Here is a 22,667-nt window from a genome sequence, read left to right as displayed (position 1 = left end):
TGCAACAGTACCTAACAAAAATGATGCAGCCTTGTGAACAGTGCTGGGACAGGAAAATAAACTTGAAACTGTCATAGTATAAAGAAGAAATTATAGCTTCCCAAGGACCCAACATACTTGCAGGATACTTTCACAACCACTGTACTGCGAAAGTGAAATCCATTTTTGACAAAAGCACCTGGCAATTCTGAGAAAGCCTTGAGACCAATATTGGGAATGAGTTGCAGTTCAAGATTTATGTTTTATGACTTTAATGTGACAAACTAAAATCAACATAGATCAAACATTGCTTAACAAGCAAGTAATGCACCAATTTAAAGAAAACTTTATTTTACCTTAACTGATTAACTCAATCAAAATATGCAGCACAGTACAGTTTGTTTTGTGCCATGCTTCTGGCCGGTGAGTGATACCATAAGATACTACCAAATTCAGGTATGATTACTTCTTTCCACCAACCAGAATGAATTTTACAGTGTCCTTTGGTCATTGTTCCACTCAGATGGAGTAATGCAAAACAGGCATCTACAAGCAAGATCCATCTCAGTTGTCTTTGTTCCTTAAATCTGGAAAAGTGCTGTCAATCATTTTCACAGCCCTTCTGAACAGAACTCAGCTTTTAGAAGCATGTTGTTTGGCTGTTAACACAAAACAGTTCTGCTGGCCCTACACAGTGATAGAAGCTGCTTCTTTTCACAGCATTAAATCCTTTGAGTCTTTTTGTGTCGTTGTGCCTTTGGGGTAGGTTTCTCCATGTTCCTCAATCAGAAGTATCAGCAGAATCTCATCTTAGCCTGTACTAGCTGTCCTGCAAACATTAAACACTCCATGGAGCATTAATTGTCTGGAGAAGTGACTGTTAACCCTCACTCAGGGGGATGTTCCACATTTGAGGCCAATCTGACAGACTGATAGCTCTGTAGTGCTAACTGCACCAGGTGAAAGTGGTAAGAAAGGTCAGACCACAGTCAGTTCCTAAGGATAAGTTGGTAATTGAGGTTGGATTTTGGGTAAGTCTGGGATATCCGTGCTGGCTAGCCCCAGAGAGGATGATGTGCATTTGAAATGCTGGGTGAAACTTAAATGGGGTTATGACCTTGTGGGGAATATTTCCAATGAGCACTGGAGAGGATTGCAAAGTTAAATGATGAGTAAATTGGTCAGTTAAAAACCTCACTATGCCTGAGGTAAGTCTCTGAAAATGTCAATATGAATCAGGACAGACAAGTCAGCAGTGGGACTGCCAACCTGTTGCATTTTATGAACACCCCAGTTTCAAGCCCGGAGGACAGTTAACCTCCTTCACACCTTCATGAAAACAGCTGCCTCTCTTCCATGTCAAGATCTGTAAATTGCCACTTATGTTTCAACAGATTGCTGTTATAGATAATACAGATTTTTCTCTGTCAGAATCAAGCTGAATGCCATCTCCCATTCCAGGGTATCCAGTCTAACTTTGAATTAAAACAGGCAATTTAAAAGGTAACAAAGTGTGGAGCTGGATGAACACAGCAGGCCAAGTAGCATCTCAGGAGCACAAACGCTGACGTTTCGGGCCTAGACCCTTCATCAGAGAGGGGGATGGGGTGAGGGTTCTGGAATAAATAGGGAGAGAGGGGGAGGCGGACCGAAGATGGAGAGAAAACAAGATGGGTAGAGTGGAGAGTACAGGTGAGGAGGTAGGGAGGGGATAGGTCAGTCCAGGGAAGATGGACAGGTCAAGGAGGCGGGATGAGGTGGTAGGTAGGAAATTGAGGTGTGGCTTGAGGTGGGAGGAAGGGATGGGTGAGAGGAAGAACAGGTTAGGGAGGCAGAGACAGGCTGGGCTGGTTTGGGATGCAGTGGAGGGAGCGGACGAGCTGGGCTGGTTTTGGGATGCAGTCGGGGGAGGGGAGATTTTGAAGCTTGTGAAGTCCACATTGATACCATTGGGCTGAAGGGTTCCCAAGCGGAATATGAGTTGCTGTTCCTGCAACCTTCGGGTAGGGTCTAGGCCCGAAACGTCAGCTTCTGTGCTCCTGAGATGCTGCTTGGCCTGCTGTGTTCATCCAGCTCCACACTTTGTTATCTTGGATTCTCCAGCATCTGCCGTTCCCATTATCACTGATACAATTTAAAAGGTAACCTGGTAATACTGTTCCTGATGCCAGAGCTTCCGAATGTAGGCATTTTATCAATTTTCCAGATTTTTATCCTACAGCAATTGCAGTTGTCCCAGACACTATTGCAGTGCTGGAGGGATTTCGCGCAATTTGCAGCTGTAATAGAGGTCTTTCAGTGCTTCTTCTTATTCTTCTTGATTCTCCTTGATTCCTGAAGAAAAATCCTCTGTTTGACCAGATTCATATCCTTCCTTAAATCATCCATTGCTCGTCCACTTTAAGTATCTTGTTTAACAATTTCCATGCTGGCCATTCCCATAATGCATGATTTTCCTCTCATGGCCCTCTATTTCATTAGCCTTGCCTCATTGTATCTGCCTGCTGCAACAGTGACCCCTGATTGGAGCTGCAACTTTTTCTTTAATCTGCTGCTCTTTCAGTCTGAACAACTGTGACATTTAAAGCTTCTCCTTTTGGAGAAGGGAATTTTAACTCTGACTAATGTGATCCTAAATGTCTGGTTAGCTCATTGCCTCACCTTGGATTTGGGGTCACAACCACATACCATTGCTTTGTGGTATAATCTACATCTCTGCCTTCGAGTTGCAGAATTCTCTGTGTTTGAAGTTAATAATTAACGTTTTAGCATTTCTATTGCCATGGTAATTTCTGTTAAAATCATTTTGAAGGCTACTCCAGAAGTCTAATGGCTTTTGTTTATGTTAGGATTTTACTAACCAGCCAGGTAGACAATTACAACTCAAGGATTTTTTTGTAATCTTAGGGTAAATTTTTAAATTTAGGGGAAACATCCAGAGCTCAGAGGGAGGGATTTTTGTTTCAGTTTTACTGTGCATTGGCCTCATCTGTGAAGCCCTTTTATGAAAATACAAGTATAGAACAGCGTCCTGAGGAGTAAGGAGTTAGTGATTTTACCTGACTGGAAGTTTGGAGTCCTGAAGATGACATGAAGCTGAGTTTGTTTAAACTACAGGAACAAGCTTCCAAAGGTCCCAGTCCTGGAATTACTTTCCTTGTCACCTTAAACATATTGAAGTTCTAAAGAAAGTGATTCTGATGTGAGTACTGTACAAGGGATTTTTAAATTATCTTTTAAAAGGAAGTTTCAAATTAATCGTATTAGACTTTTACTGTGTATTTAAAACATTTAAAATTTATGTTATGAGCAAACTTTTTTCTGTTTTATCTTAATTTCTTTTGCTTTATAAGCTCTTGTTTTATTGCTGAAATAAAATCGACAATACTTCATGCTTCTGTCTCAGCTAAAGACCACTTCAGTGAAACCAATAGAAAATAAAATATGATCTATCAAGACAGATTTTAGTCTGGGATATTAAGAACTGCTGATGCTGGAGTCTGTGATAACACAGTGTGGAGCTGGAGGAACACAGCAGGCCACGCAGCATCAGAGGAGCAGAAAGACTGATGTTTTATGTCAGGCAGCATCAGAGGAGCAGGAAAACTGATGTTTCAGGTTGGGGCCCTTCTGATGCAGACTGGCCTGCTGTGTTCCTCTAGCTCCACACTAGACCTCGGTCTGGATCTGACTTGTCCAATAACTACCTGAGCTGTGATTTTTAATAGTCTTTATCAGCTCTAAAATATTTTCTGAGTTGTCTTGGCAGTGTTCTTCGGTGTTGAGTGTTGCCACAAGGTATGTAGGGCTTGCTGTTACTCGTGATCACATTAATTTTTTCTATCTCTCAGACCTGCTTGTCATGAAGTCTTTTGGGTCATCAACATGTGTTTTGTTTTTCCATTGACAACTAATTTCTTTTTGTTCGCACCACTTAGAATTAGTGCTGATTATTGTTGCTCACTGTGTTGTAGGAGGGCCCACCATTGCCACCACACTGTTGGTCACCACGTTATTTGTGTGGTTTCATTAAATTCCAAAGTGGTATCATGTGGGTGAGGCAAACACAAACAGAAATTACTGAAGAAACTCAGTAGGTCTGGTAGCAGCTGTGAAGAGAAAGTAATGTTAATGTTGCAAGTCCAGTGACTTTTTTTTCATAACCCTTCTTTATTTTGTTATAGTGTAGATGGAGATAGCCACTTTTGTGGTCCAGCTGGGAGAGTATTTCTAAATAAATATTGGACAATTTGTTACATTACTACAACTATTTACAGATTGTGTTAATATGATCTACATTATGATAAAGATTGGGAGCTCATTATTTCATTGAATCCCTACAGTGTGGAAGCAGGCCATTCAGCCCAACAAGCCCACACTGCCCCTCCAAACAGCATCTCACTCAGACCCATTTCCCCCATCATCCATGTCTAACCCTGGGCAATATGGGCAATTTAGCATGGCCAATCCACCTAACCTGCACATCTTTGGACTGTGGAAAGAAACTGGAGCACCTATAAGAAACCCATGCAGTTTTGGGGAGAACGTGCAAACTTCATTTAGACAGTTGCCCAAGGTTGGAATTGAATCCAGGTCCCTGGTACTGTGATGCAGTTAACTGCTGAGCCACTGTGTTACCGAGATCCCCTCAGATCTGTGTCCTCCTGGCTCCTTCTTTACTCTGGCCAAGTCCCTGTGAACATCACCATAGCCCTGAATGCTTGCTGCATACAATCAAGTATTAACATTTTCAGATTCATATAAAACACACGGTCTTGGGGGAAAAAAAAACTTCTAGTTACTGTCCTCCATAGCAGTCGTTTAACACTGAAATCTGTTTTATGTGCATTTCCTTCTGATGGCAGCCCTGAGTCTCGCTGCTTGGAAATAGGAAAAAGGAATTGCACAGCCAGCTACATGAAATAATCAGCTCCTGATGTGGTTTCAGCTCATGGCAGCTGGTGAGCTGTTGACACTATAGGACCCTTGCATCTTCAGCAAAATTCTTACTGCTGTGCAAAACCACTCTTAATTACTTCTTTAAAAACCTCAGCAAGATACTTGCTGCAAGCCAATGGGCTCCAGTTATCTTGCTCTGGCAATTCTTGGGAAATTTGACCCAAGATAGGAAGATACAGAAGTTCAGACACATTCTCCCACTATTTTTCAGGCCTCCTTCCTCCCACTTTCTCCCTATCTCTTCTATATGGGACCAGAATATTCAGCCTCCTGATTTTACATCTCACCATCGAAGTTACAAAAAGTTTCTGGATTGTTGTAAAAACTCTCCTGTTTCACTAATATTCTTGAGAAAATCTGCTGTTGCTATTTGGTCTGGCCAGGTAGTGGCCAGGTTTAAAATCAGAAGCATGTGATAATCATGTAATAATAACGTCAGAGTCATATAAATGGGTCGAGAGATCTGAAAGGCAGCAGTATCTCTAACCTGCTGTAAAGATATAATATATGTTAGAACCTAGCTCTACATTAATAGTTATTGAATAAGAATACCATACACTCAAGCAGCATTCTTTTGAGAGCCTCAGTTACATAAAATAGGTTACAATAGACTTATGTAATAATTGTGATAAATATTTGAAGCAAACGTCTTAATGGTTAGGGAAGTATTTAGATATGTTTTGACAAAAAAAAACTCAAGACAGTTGTCAGTCACATTGGAGTGCCAGCTTCACAATGTGAAAAAGATTCTACCATGGAATCTAAGTGTACTCATTTTTAGATATATCTGGCAAACCTGCAACTTTGCAGATTAAGATCCAAGAACAGGATAAACTATGTGCCAAAATTTGAGGAATTCAAAGTTCTCAGAAGGTTGTTAGGGTGGATGAGAATACAGAGATTTGGAGGGGTAAGACAAATGGACGATTTTACACAAACATTGAATATTTAAAGTTGAGACTTTGCCATTCTGAGACCCAGTGAGGCCAGGATCAATGGACGAATGGGACATGGTGCATGTCAGGATATAGCCAAAAGAAATTTGATTAAAGATAAATTCATGTAAGTTGAAAGAAAATCCAGGAGATCTTTGGAATATTCAAGTCTGGAAGTAACAAAGAACATGGATAAAGTTACAATTCTAGATCAGTTGAGGCAGAGGCCGCAGGCTTTGTGCTGTGGAGGATCAGATGGTTAGCAATATTGCATCAAATTTGACATTGAGTCTGGCTCAGCCTGAAATAGTGACAGAGAAGTAATTTGAATTTGTAGCAAGGAAATCAAGTTTTTTTTCCACGGACTGAAGACAATGGCTCTTTATTTCCTAATGTTTATTCGGAAGAACAGTCTGTCATCTGGGATAAGCAGTGTGACAATGCAGAGATGGTAGAAGGTCAACAGAGTGTAATCAGCATACATGTGGAATCTGTTAACGTGTTTTCAAATGACTTGAAAATTGGAATTGTCTTTCTGTGATATTACTCACCATATTTGTCAGGGGAATTTTCCAATGTGATGGAAATAACTTTTTTTGGTTTTTGCTAACTAATCATAAATATATTTCCAGCATTTTCTGTTGTTTGAAACACAATACTGTCCTTAATTAAAGACATCTGGGCATTGGATGTGAGTGCATTTAATGACATTGTGCTGTAATCTTGCAAAGGTCAGATCCCAGCTGCTAATCCATAAGTAAAGCAAGCCCTGGATCTGAAAGCTCCAAGGGATCTGACTCACTTTTATTATGAAACTTAGATAAAGGGTTGAGACTACAAGCAATTTAAAAGAAAAAACAAGCGATTAACTGATAGTTTTTTTTTGAAATTCGTTCTTGGTGTGTGGGTATCAGTAGCTAGGTCAACATTTATTTCCCATCCCTAATTGCCAGGAGGTAGTTAAAAGTTAATCACAATGCTGTGAGTCTGGTGTTACTCATAGACCAGACCAGGTAAGAATGGCTGTTTCCTTCCCTAAAGGGCATTGGTGAACAATTGGGTTTTTCCAACAATGGATGCATGGTTGTCATTAGACTCACAGTGCTACTATCTGCTATGGTGGGATTCATGCATAGGACCCCAGAACACTCCTTGGGTTTCGACCATTAGACCATCACCTCCTCTTCAGCTTAAATGAAGCAGTGCAACCTATTGTATGAAGGGCAAACTGAGGAAAATGTTCCATAAGAAGATTAGGAGACATTTGAAGCTAATTTGCAGACACTCCGCCTGGCAGAAACAGGTAGGAAGGAATGGGAGTACAGTCCATTTTCATGATAAATATGGCCACTGCAATTTTTGTTGAAACTTTCACATGGGTGGTCAGGTTTTTGTTTCAGGTATGAGGCTTCACTTTGTTATGTTACTTGATAATCTATGGCATACATAGGCATCTGAAGAAAAGTTCAGTTGCCAACAGATGAAAGATGTGTCATGTATGCCAACCTATAGCTCTGTGACTATAAACAGTTGTCATTAAAAAGCCTACTGTAAATACTTAAGTTACAAGTTTGCAAAAGCACATGATAACAGTTACTTTAGCATAAAACTAATCACCTACATTAACATTAGGCAAGAGACATTGCTATTTCCTGACAGCTAATAGCCAGGCCTTTGCTACTTGTCTGTAAACTGTAGGACTAACAAAAACAAACTGGGGCTGATTTGCTCCTCTCAGAGACAGTTGCTTACATATCAGAGATAGCAAGAACTGCAGATGCTGGAGTCAGGGTCTAACGTAGTGTGGAGCTAGACGAACACAGCAGAACGGCCCCAACCCGAAACATCGACCTTCCAACTGCTCTGATGCTGCCTGACCTGCTGTGTTCCTCCAGCTCCACACTATGTTAGACACTGACTCCAGCAGCTCCAGTTCTTGCGATCTCCAAGTGACTTATAACCCCACTGTGAAGCCTGTTCCAGGGATGCCCATCTTTAAAGAAGTTGTGCTCCTCCCTCCGGAAATACTTCAGTGGATCTCTCTCCCCACTACAACCCATTGGTAATCTCCTCTGTCCTGAAGCTCTTTGACCACATACTTAAACAAATCCGGTACTACAGACACATCTCCTTTCTAAGTACCTGTCTATGCAGCTGGATCATCCTCAATGGACTCATTCAGGCCATCCCAATTTGGCCCAAACCATGTCAACCACTCCCTACAGTACATCCAGAGATTCCAAAAATAGTTTTCTCTGCGGATCCTCAGCTACATGTTAGCAGCCATGCACTGGCATCTTTTGGCGCTGTAGTCAACCCTACCCCAGCTCAGAACCTCTCTTTCCCAGACCTGCAAGGGATCCCTTCTGTTTTTCATTCTGCCCAGGATCTATACCCTCAACCAATGCTTTTTCTCCACCTTATCAGACACTTAGATATCAGCGCATGAAACTGTTCCAAACTTCTAAGTTAACCCATCAGGTCACTGCCTTATTCAAAATTTTGAAAAGAGACCAGATGCTGGAAAGGACTTATTGTCTCTTATGTTAAAGCTCTTCACTTATATTCAAAAGAGAGCTGCAAATAGCATCCTGAGCTCTGTAAAAATAACTAGCATGAAGTTTTATCATATTCCCCATTTCAGAGATTATTATCTCAGCTAGCTTGACAATGCAGTATTGAAGGAGAGTGACGGTTTGAAAGTGGCATCTTTTGATAAGTCATTGAACCAAGATCAGATTTGCCCTCTCTGTTGAGGATCTCAGATTGTAGAACAGCAAGGGAGCTAGCATACCTCAAACAACATCATTAAATGGAACTGTTTATTAAACTTGCTGCTGTCAGAGCAAACTAGTTGCCATATTTCCCTATACTACAACAGTTGTTTTTGTATCATCACATAAATTCACTCAGAGAGTAGTTTAGTGGAACAATTTGCAGGCTGATCAACAAACTGTGGAATGGATATTTGCCTATGCTCATAATTATCATGATGCAAGACAATAGTGAGGGCTCTTGTGGTGCAGTAGTGCTGCCCCTACCTCTGGGCCAGTAGGTGTGAGTTCAAATCTCACCTGTCCAAGAGTGTGTCATAATATGATTGCCAATATCTGCAAAATGGCAGGATAGTTAGCCTTGCCATGTGTAGGAGAAGTGGGGATTTCCCACTGGATGTCAACATAGAATGTAAAACCATTTCTGGATTCTGCTCACTGAAGTTTTCTGGAGTATGGACTTATTTATTGCACTGAAAGTAAAAAATGTTGTAAATCATAATGGGTCAGGTAGCATCGGTGGAGAGAACGAAATCTAGGCCTGAAACATTTGTTAACTCTTCATCACAACTCGAAAGAGAACTCATCTGCGTTCAAAATGTTAGCTTGCTTTCTCTCCACAGAAGCTGTTTGACCCACTGCGATCCCCAGCATTTTTTGTTTTCAGTGTAGATTCTAGCATCTGTAACAATTTGCTCCCCTTATTTCTTGCACAACAGTTTCTGAAGCCCAGTCCCAGTTTTGTGATGTAAAATAGCTAATTGGCCAGGAGCCATGTTTGCTGCCCAATTAGTGCCTGTGGATGCAGAAGAAGATGGGACTCAGGCAGCAGTAAGCCTGGTTTAAGAGTAGTGACATTCATTGCTGGGGATGCCATTTGTCCACATGTTGGAAGCACAAACTGAGCTCAAGGAGGCAGGGCTATTGTATTACAAATAGACTGGATGTCCATAAATCACCCCAGAGGGAAGCACAGATTAACATTTTGGAAATAGATCTGGTCAGTTCTACTAATGCTTCTACTTATATAGCATGTTTACCATAGAGAAACCTCCTAAAATGAGCACTCGTGAAGCTTAAACTGGCACTGTGTCATGGTTCTGTTGACATGTTAACACCACCAGGAAATTAATATCCCAATTTGTCTCATGGACAAGCTGACAATAGGCTACTTTAATAACCTTAAAGAAGCTTAGCTGTGGGTTCTGTATTCCAGATTCCATTTGGTATATCATGAAATCTGTGTGTGCCGCTCTTGCATGGGGACATTACCCCACAGGAAGGGGGAGCAGATTTATGTAATCACCCTTCCTCCAGCCTCTCCTCTCTAACAATCCAAAATCCCATCCTCTTGTCATGACCACCAAGTCAAAGGTTCATTCCATTATGACAGTGATTACATTTCAAAATAATTAATTGGCTGCAAAGCATTTTGGAACATCTGGAAATGATAGATATTTATTCTATTTAATATATTATGCATATGTGTCAGCTTTATCTCTGTGAGAATATGAAAACAATGTTGGAGAGACTCTCAGTGACTCAATGGGTAAATACGCCATTATGATACTGAAGTCTACAGACCAATCTTTGGCCAGTCCCTGGTGTGTACTAAATTAGGCAATCTCAAGAAGGAAACACTGCAGATATCAATGGATGAAAGTGGAAGCAATAAGACTGGGTTCTGGCACAGGGTATTGCTATCAGGTTACCTCAGCTATAAGTGCTTCAATGCTCTGTGGTAAGAACAGATGGCCCAGTTGTGAAATTCTTCTAGAGTTGAAAAGCCTGGCATCGCTTGGTTCTTATGGTCGTACGTGAAGGGAATGCTCAATATCCATCAGTTTTCATGGTGTTCTGCCCCACAATGACTTGAATCCTTTAGGAGAGGTGAGGAATATTCAATGGCTCACTTGTTGCAAGTGACAGGGTTCAATATCAAAACCGTATCACAGTAATGTATTCTTCATGAGAATGAAAATATCAATAACGTTAACTTTCCCAGAAATACATTTCATAATTACACAGCAAAATTCAGTTACTCTCCTTGTTTTGACATGTTTACTTCAAAACATTAAGGAATGTAAGTATTATTTGGCACACTCTCATTTATTTAGTTTCCAACTGCTTCTCCACATTGCTCTGAAATCTTCAGTCTACAACATGGCAGAATTGATGATTATTAATCTAATTATCTTTCCACTCACTCGTTAAATCTCTTGCCTAGATTTCACTCTGAGCAAGGACTGCTTGGCTTGTTGAGGGATTCGCTGCTGCTAAGTTCTACTGATAGGTGAAATGATTTTGTGTCTTTCTTGAAATCTGCTGCTACAGAATTACCACTGGCAAGGATTACCACGGGCAGGCCAGTGAGACCAGCAATTTCTTTTCACAAATGTCAGAGAACAGGCCAGATACAACATTGATCATGTTTCCTAATTATTTTTCCTTCACAGAGTATTATCAACGGGTGAATAGTTACAGGGGAGGATTTGAAGTACTGTTGGCTAATGTTAACTATAATATTTTTATTATAATTTTGCATGATCATATTATTTGAATAACTATGGTAGAACTGTGTTGATTGCTAATGATGTCCAGGTTTTTCTGGAATTTTTCACCAAGTCAAGCAACTGCGGAATACCTTAAACTGGTCATGAGAGAGCCCATTCTGTACAATGGAGAATGGAATGACGTAAAGTGGGTAGAGGGAAGAATATCTTTTAAAAAAAACATATATTCTGTTCTGTAAGTAGCTGGGTAGAGGATTGTAATATATCTATCAGGCTTGATCTTTGCCTGCCATTGCCAGGCTTTGACCTCCCAACTCCATCCACATAACTGAGCTCTGATTTAGTTACCCTCCTTCTTTTCAATATTTGAACTCTCCCATAGCATTCTGTGATCCATTCCATTCCTGATGGGCCTTGGCTGGGCTCAATTAAACGAGCTGGTAAAAGGGAAATAGAAGAAACATTTTAATAATGAATCCTTCTGTTTAATTCACAAGCTGCCCATGTCCTTGGAGCTTCTGGAGTTTCCGTCTCACTGTCATACTCCCTTGCATGCTTCCTGTGTCAAACAACAACTCCTCCATCTGTTTTGTTCAATGACTACCACTGAGGCTAATCACCAAAAAAAAACTAACAGAAATGACACATGAAGCTGCTACCACGTATCCAGACTGAGATAGCGGCTCCTGTAGATGCTGTTCAGGCCATGTCAACATGTTCATATGAACATAGAAAAATGACCAAAGCATGAAATTGACTCCAGGGGAAGCAATGAATCACTGAAAAAATTTAATTTGAAACTGAATGTTCTACGGTGAGGTCTGTGGCTTCTTTCTGTACCTGCCCAAATGATTTACTCATTTTTGTTTATCTTTGTGATTTTGAGGGAAAAGTCATTATTTGGATGGTTTTGTGATTAACCTTTTAGGACTGGTTATATGCCATAGATGTATTAAGAAGCACTTGGATAAGTACAATGTTAATCAAACTAATAAGCTGTAATATTTCAAATCCTACTTTCACAAATCCCTGTCACATTCTTTATAAACATTCCTTTCTTTCTTTCCAGTCAAAATGCATAAATAAATAGATTATAAAGGCATTTATTAAAACAAATATGTACTGTTCAGTTCAGTAAAGATCCAACTGTAGGTTAGTGAGTGTTATATTTTCTGGTTTATTTGTCATTCTGTATATAATTACATTTATGGTGCAACAGAACAGCTGGAAATTTTTAAAAAGACACAGACTAATCCACTGCCTTGTTTGCCTGGGGGTTCACTGTTTCTGGCTTCTGACTGTTTATTTAACCCTATAACTTTGTGGCTAATGGCCCAGGAGGGAATGGGCATGTCATTATTTAATGACCATGGAAGCTGTAATCCAGGCCACAGCTTCATTACTGCACTCACTTTTTGTAGTCTAGAATGCGTATCTAATAGCAACCAATGCCATTTTCTATCTTCTCACTCGGAATCCATTTGGGGAGTTGGGAATTTCCATCCCATAGAATCAGTAACATCTGTGTGTGGGAATTCTGTGAGGAGTGTTACACACAAAAAATCCTTGTTTTAGCACTCTTTCCTCTTGCCCTCAAAATTATGTACTGAGAGGCATTTGTAAGGGTCCTCCTGTAAAAACGCACCATATTATATCAGAAGAAAGAAAATAAAGGATATTATTAAGGAGGCCTACTAAAGTTACTAGAACTATTCCTTCCTTTGCAGTTTGGAACAATAATAGAAAACCACAAGGAAGTATACCACAGGTATGTCTTCAATATTCCTCTTGGCAATGATTTGTTATATTCTCTGCTCATTCCAAAACAATTTTGATAATATTAAAAGCTGGTGTGGAGTTCAGTGAATGAATAAAACACACGTGGCAAATAATGCAATGAACTATTTGAAATGATTCAACACTTACCCATTTGATGCTTTGACAGACATAAAAATAATTTGGCTGAGGTTCAGTAATAATCAAGCTAAGGTTTTTGATATCACCGTAAGTTTGTTTTTTGGATGAATTTTAATGTTTTCGTGAATGAACACCACCTCATTGTTGCAAATTCTGTTTTAGTTTGTGTCAGCAGAACAGAAAATGTTGTTGGACAACATAAGTTCTAAATTATGGAGATCTTACGGACAATTAATTGTCTTCAGCAGATGGATTTATTCTGCGTACTTTATTGCCAAATCTACTGACATTGCAAATTAACAAACAATCATATTTTGTCAGAATTTTGTCAGAAAACTGTATTATGGTAGAAACAGTCGTGAAGTTAGTTGCACAAATACTTGTCTGGATAGCGAGTTTCAAAATGTGTTTCAACTGAAACTGAGGAATGCAATGAATTCGTTGAGCACCCTTCGCAAGACTTGCTTAACATCTGTTTCACTGAAATGAGCTGAGGCAGGAGCTGTTAAAAGGCTCAAAATGATTTTAAAAACTACATTTATTTAACAAACGAGATTGAAATTGCATCAAGGTTGTGGTAGTTACCTGAATTTATTCCTAAAGGCGCAACTTTTATAAACCTTTTGAGTGAATGGATTTTTAATTTCACCACAACTAATCTATTTCAATATAGCCAATTTGTTTTTATAATTGTTCTTTATTAAACCTAATCTGACATAGGTTAAAAATTATAATTAATTTACCTCTTTAATCTCTTAGCTTATGTAGGAATATTTTGAAAATGTTGCTGACACTGTTTGACAGAAAGTCTACTTTACATCAGTCACTTTTATTCTTTTATCCAATTAAAGATAAATTTATGGTTAGAAACATAGGAGCAGGAATAGGCCATTTAGCCAGTCAAGCATGCTCTTCCATTCGAAAGGGTCATGGCTGATCATCCATTTCAATACCTTTTCCCCCCCCACTGTCCCCATATTCTCTTACGTCATTGGTATTTAGAAATATGTGAATCTTAACTTTAAACATAGTCAATGACTAAGCTTCCACAGACCTCTGGGGTTGAGAATTTCAAAGATTCACAACCCTGTAAGTATAAACCTTTCCCCTCATCACTGTCTTAAGTGCCTTCCTCCTTATGTTGAAATCGTGTTGCCTGGTTCTAGATTGCCAGAGAAAACATCTTAACTACATCTATGCAGTCTATCTTGCTTAATTTCAGCTGGTGGTGGTACTGAATAGGTAAGATCCCAGAATGACACCTGTCTTATTAGATTAAAGGTTTAATTTTTGCAGTTGGCTAGCATGATGGATAGTCACTGAAGCATTTTTTATATTAGGCTGCAGGTGTTCTTTAAGTGCAAAACATAAGCTTATTATAAAAAAGAAGGAATAAATTAATAAAGCTCCATATGCATAATACAGTTATAAATATCTGTTTACAAACAAAAAATTTCATCCTGTTTCTTAGCACCGTCCATCCTAAAGAAATATTACTGCTATTTCAGATCTTTTAGATCTTTATTAAATCAACTTACTTGAATTTCTTTATCTTGAACTGTGGAGACAATTTTACTTCTGTTTGGTGAGTCTGACGGCATGAACCTGGCATAATTCTGATAGTCTAAACGTTGCTAGTTGTGATAACTTGAAGGTTTCTAGAAACCAATTCTGCTGATGTGTCTGATATACTTGCACTGCCTTGATTCTCCTGCTAAGGGAAATTGTTTTATCTTCTGAACCAAACTTTAGGTTCTCATGAATTAAAAGTTTGAGTGTCTGCTCTAAATTTAAAACTAAACTAATTGGCTTAATCTGTGATCTATCATAAACTCAATGTTTTTCTATCCATTAACAATACAGGATTCTTCCAGGCAGTTTTATGCAATGACATGCTTTCTTGGAACTAATATATTTATGTCACTGTCCAAAAGCCTTTCTGACATGCTTCTTAGAAAATAAAAGGCCTGTGTAGAACTTACCTCATATCCACTTCATTTTCCCTACAACCATTGATTTCTCAAATGATTACAAGTTTATTTATCTCAACTTTAAATATACATAGGGTCTCTGTACCCACTTAAGTATCCCTTTAAGTATGTTGTAGGTTTCTATGAAATCACCTCTCATTCTTCAGAGAATGCAGACTTAGTTTTTTCCAAAATCTCTTCTTAAGCCTATCCCACCATTCCAGAACATGACTGGTGAACCTTTGCTGCACTCTCTCATACTCATAATATTCTTCCTAAAGTAAAGGGAGTAAAAACTGCACTCTGTATTCCAGATGCGTGAGGGTTAGTGATAGGGGTCTCCTTTTACCTGCTTACACCCTTGGTTGGTTGCAATAAAGTTAATTTTCCTTGTGGATACCTTTCTCACAGACTAAAGTTTACCAATGTTTTTAAAGGGGCTAAGTTAAGCAGACTATCTTGAGTTAACAAAGATTTCATTCATTCTTAAATATGAGATGAATTAATAACACAACACACACGCACAAATTAGAAATAAGAGGTGAGGCCCAAAAGTTAAAAGTTTAAAAAACCAATCTAGAGAGCAGTCCCTGAATTGTTGATGAAGACCGCATTGTTGAACATTGTGTCTGTTGCAGTGGAGGGTAAAGGTAGTGCTGACTTTTGTGTTGAGCAGCCAGTTTCATGACCCTTAGTTTTGCAGATTGGTTGAGATTCTGTAGTTCTGATTCTTTTCAACTGTGACTGAATACCAGAATTCATGTTGAGGGAGAATCTTTTTGGTGCCCTGTTTTCCCTTTGTTTGGCTGCTAGCTAGCTGATTCCTAGTTTTCAGAGTGAGACGCAGTCTTTACCTTCAATTCACACAGCACATCAATGTTTGAACAGAAGAATGTTCAGTTCCACTAGTACCTCCAGCAGAGTTTCAACTTGCTTTTTAACCTCATTCTTGAGTATTATTCAAAGGGAAAAATATAAAACGTGTCTGTGGTTGTGACATAACCTATAGATTATGGCTTGCTGTTATACAAGGGGCTGTCAATCCCTTGCTATCTTTATAGTCAGAGAAAAACACAGTTCGGTCTGTTTTGATTCACTTCTCTCTCTCTTTGAAGGCTATTGTTTGAAATTCCATTCATAGTTGTGAGGGTCTGTGGGTGTCTCTCTTCAGACAGCCACTTAATTTATATCTGTAGCTATTTTTATCGATTTGAACCCTCTTTTAAAAAAGCACGTTTGCTATTACAAGTCACTGATGCCCACAGACATGAACCATGGTCATAAAAACACCCTGACTTCAGATTGAACTGCCTGACTTTCTATAGTTATGTAAAATTCTATATATTATGGTGACTCATCCCCAGAGATTCTTCTATAACAGAATTATTAACTTGCCACTTTTTGTTACATAGTAGTAGATCTAAAATAGCTCACTTGTGTCAGTTCCTTACCATGCTCTGTAAGAATAAAACCATACCTAGCATTTTGCAGAAACTCACTTCCACAGCATTATACTTATCCAGTCTACATGTGAATTAGTTATTCGTGATTACTGAAATACCAGGCTACATTCTTTTCTAATCTTCTAATTATTACCATGCTCCATACTAAAATTACTGCTTGGTAGCCTACGAACAACTCCAACAAATATTTGCCGTCCCTTGTTATTTATTATTTCTAGCCAAACAGATTCCACATGTTGTATACTGTTCTGAGATTTACTCTGACTAATGTACTGATCCCGTTACTTATTACCAGCATAGTGCCATCTCCTTTTCCATTTTACCTGTTCTTTCTAAATGTTGAATATCTTTGAATATTCAGCTCCCAGTCTGCACCCAGTAGCTATGTTTCCATAATGTCAGTTAGATCAAATCACATTGGTTAATAATGGATTGCACTGGAGTAGGAATTAGAAAACTAGGTCCATCCTTATTCAAGATAACAAAGTGTGGAGCTGGATGAACACAGCAGGCCATGCAGCATCTCAGGAGCACAAAAGCTGACGTTTCGGGCCTAGACCGTTCTATCCTTATTCATATGACTACAGAAACATTAACCAGTTATTTTTGTTATAACTACCTAGTAATTCTTTAAAGGTAGCCCATCCAACCTTGTTCCTAAAATCTGAGTTTTAAATTGTTATGTGTAAGTTTTATTTCTTCTTTATGAGTTCTCTGCCTGGAATCAGGTCTGATCTACAGTGCCACAATTTTCACCATGGGTAGGGTAAGGAGGTAGGTCCTGAGTTTACACCATCTGAAACAGGGATCAAACTCTGTATTGTTGGCACTTATCTGATCTACACAAGCAATCTAGCCAACTAATGCACCATGCCAAGCATTTTGAGCACTTATTCATGCATGTTGTAGCCTGGAGGTACTACAGTAGTGATTGTAGAGTGTCCAATTCTTTCTATCACTTAGCTGATAGGAATCTCTCCTACTGCCACAGACCTATGTTGGAGAGATTTATAAATTTATACTCAACCTGTCTGAACATATTACTAATGATCCTTCGTTGGCCACTAAGTCCTAGAGTGGGAATTGATTCTGGACGTCTCTCACAGGGATAGGAACTCTATCCACTAAACCACAAGATCTTTCATGTATAAAAAAGAAATTACTCACATGTTCCAAATTTCCCAAAATACTTTGTAACCAGTGGTACTTTGTAGTTAAGATAAAACTGCAGACACTGGAAATCTGAAACAAAAATAGAAAATGCTAGATAAACACTAGGTCTGACAGCATCTGTAGAGAGAGAAAATCAAAGTCCAGTGACCCTTCGACAGTGAAAACAGCTGAGAAATGGTTTTATTTATGTAGTTGAGGGGGTTAGTGAGGTTGGGGCTCAGGGTGGTAAGGGGTGGGCAGAATACATGGAGTTGGTGCTGAGGCAAAGGGAGACAAAAAGGAGAGATAAACCAAACAAGTGATGATGAGCTGAGAAGGAGATAAATGCAGAATGGGTATTAATGAAAAGTATAAGCGGTTGAAATTGTGTTGGCTCAGCAGGATGTAACCTTCCATAACAGGCCTGGAGGTGTGGGTTGGATAACAAACATGGATGATGGTGTTCCAGTTCTGAAATTGTTAAACTCAATGTTGAGACAGGAGAATTGTAAGGCACCTACATGGAGGATGAGATGTGGTTTCTACAGTTTGCATTGAGGGAACATATTGATGTATTGAAGTAGCCAGCAAAAGGAATCTTGGGGTCACTTTTATGGACAGAAACTTCCACGTTACCGTGCATTCTTACCATTACATTTCAGTCTCAGGGCTGGCACAATGCTGCTGTGAAGCTGAACACAAGCTGCAGTGACACTGAATTACTGTCATGCGGATCTGTCTCCACCACAAAAACATCATTTGGTTCAAGAAGGCAGTTCACAAACATCATCTCAAAGTCAACTAGGGATGGACAATAAATGCTCGCACTTACACCACATGAACGAAAAAAATATTGGGTCTACTTTAAACAGTCTCTGTGCATATATTGAAAGCACAGTCTTCAAATCATCTAAATCTCTTAATGTTATATGTATGTGATACTTTTGGCTGCTCCTCTGATATCAATTGAATCCTGAGGTGATGTTCTTTCTCTGGGACGTGTCATTCCTGTTACCGGAGCTGCTGCTGTGGTAAATGTTGTTGCTAATCCATATTTGTTGCTTGTAATGAAATCAGTCCCGAAAAATTGATCTCCATGATCTGATCATGTGAATTTAGTTCAACAACTCGTGACAGAAAATTGTTGGTTGAAAGCCCTACTATTGGTTTAAAGATAGATCAAGGGGTGTTACATTAATGGGTACCATTTTTGCATGACACACCCAACAGAGGCCCATCTCGCTGCCCAGGTTGATTTAAAGAATCCCGTGATAATATTTGGAAAAGCTGTGAGTTTTTTTTTAATTAACTCACGGGATGTAGGCTTCACTGGTACATTGGCATTTCTGGGCCTAGTTGCCATTGAGAAGATGGTGGTGAGCTTCTTGAACTGCTATAGTCTACATGCTGTAGGCACGTTCACAATGCCCTAAGGGAGGGAATTCCAGAATTTTGAGCCAGTGGCAGTGAAAGAACAATAATATATTTGAACGTCAGGATAGTGAGTGGCTTGGAAGGGAACCTGCAAGTAATAGTGTTCCCATGTATCTGCGGCTCTTGTCCTTGATGGAAGTGGTTGTGGATTCAGAAGGTGCTGACCTGAGGAACTTTGGTGAATTTCTGCAGTGCATCTTTTAGGTACTACACTTTGCTGCAACTGGGCATTGGTGGTGGAGAGAGTGGACACTTGTGGATGTCATACCAATTAAGTGGGCTGCTTTGTCCTGGATGCTGTCATGTTTCAAGAGTCTTATTGGAGCTGCTCTCATTCAGGCAAATAGGAAGTGTTCTCCTGACTGAGATAATGGGAACTGCAGATGCTGGAGAATCTAAGATAACAAAGTGTGAAGCTGGATGAACGCAGCAGGCCAAGCAGCATCTCAGGAGCACAAAAGCTGACGTTTTGGGCCTAGACACTTCATCAGAGAGCCCTCTGTGTTCATCCAGCTTCCCACTTTGTTATCTAGTGTTCTCCTGACTGTTGCCTTGTAAATCGTGGACAGGCTTTGGAGGGTCAGGAGATGAATTACTTGCTGCATGAGTCCTAGCTTCTCTTGTAGTCACTGTATTTACATAACTAGTCTAGTTGAGTTTCTGGTTGATATTAACTGCCGAGATTTACACAGTGGTGCATCCATTGATGGTAATGCCATTGAATGCCAAGTGGCGATGGTCTGGTTGTCTCTTATCAGAGATTGTGGCACAAATATCACTAGAGTTAATACATTCTTTATTAGTGAATAATAATCTTCTTTGTGGCCATTTATATTGTGTAATTTGCATAGCTTGTAACTGCAAATGATAGTGATATCTTTCTGTGCGAAGCATATTGGGAGAAATGCAATTGCATTTTAGTGTACTAACTGGCCTGCTGTAGTCACTCGACCTCTACCTCTGCTGTAAGCAGAATGTGCCGCCTGTGGGAATCATTAAAAGTACATTATTTGAAACAATGCTTATGCTGGAAAAAGTCAATATGGTCACCAAATAAATTAGGCCGCACTTGTGAATAATTAAATGGATAAATTGCTTCTATACTGTCTTCACTTGTGTTCAAATTGTTGATTGCTGATTTGACGATGACTAATACGGTGCCCAATTTTCTGTGTTACTTATTTACTTGAAAATATGTCCTTGTGGTCTTTTGGGCCTCTATGGGGCTAACTGCACTTAATGTGCTGAAAGCAATCGGGAGTGTTAAGAATTATGAACTCTGAATAACTGACATAATTCCTGAATGATATGTTTACAGGACAGTTAAACTATTTAATAAAACCCTAGCTCTATCCCATTTCTGTTCCCATCTCTAGTCTTCAAAGTAATGAACCTTTTTTTTCTCTTTACAAGGAATTCTTTTGTGAAACTTGCTTGATTGTGCTCCTCTTTAATGTAAAATCGCCTCAGCTTCATAACATCTTCTGGATGATTATATTTGTCATTTGACTCCCTCTTGATCCAGACACATAGTTGTGAATATACTTCTCCCTAGCACGACATATATTGCCCTGTGTAGAATGAATGCTGCTCTACACTAGGGAAAAAAGTCTTCCACTTGCAAACTGCTTCCCTTCTCGTTAATGTTATGCTGTACATCATCATTTTTGATTAAAGGTGTTAATGTCCCCATTTTATAATAGGAAAATCTTGCAGGAGCATTTTCCTGTGGTAATTTGATAAAACATTTAAATCACTGAAAAGATGTATCCTTATTTTTTTTCTCAGACTCAATGCTTATAATGTCCAAAATAAGACTTTAAACATGTAAATCGTTACATGATTAAATTAACCAACATTTTTTTCTTACTTAATTTGTCTGAAAACAATGAGCAGAAATTTTTGAGGTGCCACTGCAAAAATTAACATGAGGGAATGCTTCACTACTAATGTCGGGGGAGGTGAGGTGCCCTGTGGCAGGTAATTACGGAGAGATGAGACTTCTGCCTGCTGCTCAGGAGGAAATGCTGCCTTGGAGAGCAGTACCATCATGAACAGTGCCCACTGCGGCAGCCCTGCAGCCTAAGGGTAATGCTATGATCTCAGCTGATGGTACCACTGGACAAGTTAGAACTCTGAATGAAATCTGGCATAACCATCCTGGGCCTCCTGCAGTGCCATAATGATGCCACCCCGTACGTTGTAGGAACAGCAACTCATTATCCACTTGGGAACCCTGCAGCCCAATGGTATCAATGTGGATTTCACTAGCTTCAAAATCTCCCGTCCCCCCACTGCATCCCAAAACCAACCCAGCTCGTCCCCGCCTCCCTAACCTGTTCTTCCTCTCACCTATCCCCTGCTTCCACCTAAAACCACACCTCCATTTCCTACCTACTAACCTCATCCCGCCTCCTTGACCTGTCCGTCCTCCCCGGACTGACCTATCCCCTCCCTACCTCCCTGCCCATACTTTCCTCTCCACCTATCTTCTCCTCTATTCATCTTCGGTCCGCCTCCCCCTCTCTCCCTATTTATTTCAGAACCCTCTCCCCATCTCCCTTTTCTGATAAAGAGTCCAGGCCCGAAACATCAGCTTTTGTGCTCCTAAGATGCTGCTTGGCCTGTGAGTTCATCCAGCTCCACACTTCGTTATCTCTGGCATAATTGTGTTTCTTTTTATTTTAGTTAACTTGCTCATCATTCATTGAAAGAGCCCAATGAATCTGCAGATTTCTTTCACAAAGAAACAGAATTTTTAACAGAAGAGGAAACCATATATTCATGGAACACAGTTAGGAGCTTTTTTTTGAAAGGGAGAGCCAAAGTTTCAACCTGTTTCTCAACACTATCCATCTCAGAGTCTCATCTCTGGAGAAATTAGCCCACATAACAAAACTTTAAGTTGTAACTCAGTTTCTGGTCTTACATGAATGTGGAAAAAAAAAATTACTTTTCCTTAGTTTTTAATAACCTGCAGATTCTAAACAAACACTCCTGGTCTGGAAGTTTCACTAACTAGATTTTCTGCTTAGATAATAGTGCTTTCCCCGGCCTATCCTATATCCTTTTCCAGGAGAGAAACTATATTTTCTTCTAATCCTGGTCAGGTTTCCACTGAACTGCTCTAAAAACTTCCAAGCTCTGGGCTTATTAAGCTAACATCAATCCTTGATTATCAGAGGTGAAGGCATGCTATACGCTTTCAACGTTTACTCCACCTGTCATAATAAACATGGTATAAACAATTTTCCATTAATGGTCCAGGCGTTCACAGTCATCTGCTCCCTAGCACACACTAGGTTAGGTCATTTTTATTGAAAGACAGTTTTACCTATGTTTATTCCTAAATCCTTGACAAAAGTGAGCAATGCCTCCCTATGTCACTATTTTGAAATCCAAACTAAAATTGAAATTTATATATATGTATAAATCACATGCCTTTCATCACATTACACAAGGTCATTTTAAAAAAGTATTTTAAAGTCAGATTTAGGATTAGCGTTAGGGTTAGGCAAGCTGTCTAGGCAGTCATTGGGATTACCTTCCCTGCTGGTTTCCACTGTCAGTA

At 39.5% G+C, this 22,667-nt stretch overlaps 1 protein-coding gene across 8 annotated transcripts in view; it reads left to right on the top strand.

The window, feature by feature from the left end:
* frem1b (Fras1 related extracellular matrix 1b) overlaps positions 1-22,667 on the top strand; it is a 254,064-nt gene that overhangs the window by 52,829 nt on the left and 178,568 nt on the right. For 4 of the 8 annotated variants that reach the window (XM_048539869.2, XM_048539866.2, XM_059647908.1 and 1 more), the window contains exon 1: positions 12,645-12,928. The exons of 1 other annotated variant lie outside the window; for it this stretch is intronic. The gene's annotated coding sequence lies outside the window, so the exon portion shown is untranslated. Of the gene's footprint in view, positions 1-2,913; positions 3,182-12,644; positions 12,929-22,667 lie in introns of those variants that run through there. 3 more of the 8 variants (XM_048539868.2, XM_059647909.1, XM_048539867.2) reach the window with 2 other exon arrangements.

The sequence above is a fragment of the Stegostoma tigrinum genome, chromosome 8 (assembly GCF_030684315.1).
Source record: "Stegostoma tigrinum isolate sSteTig4 chromosome 8, sSteTig4.hap1, whole genome shotgun sequence".
Taxonomy (NCBI): Eukaryota; Metazoa; Chordata; class Chondrichthyes; order Orectolobiformes; family Stegostomatidae; genus Stegostoma; species Stegostoma tigrinum.
This window is presented reverse-complemented; position numbering and strand designations above follow the sequence as displayed.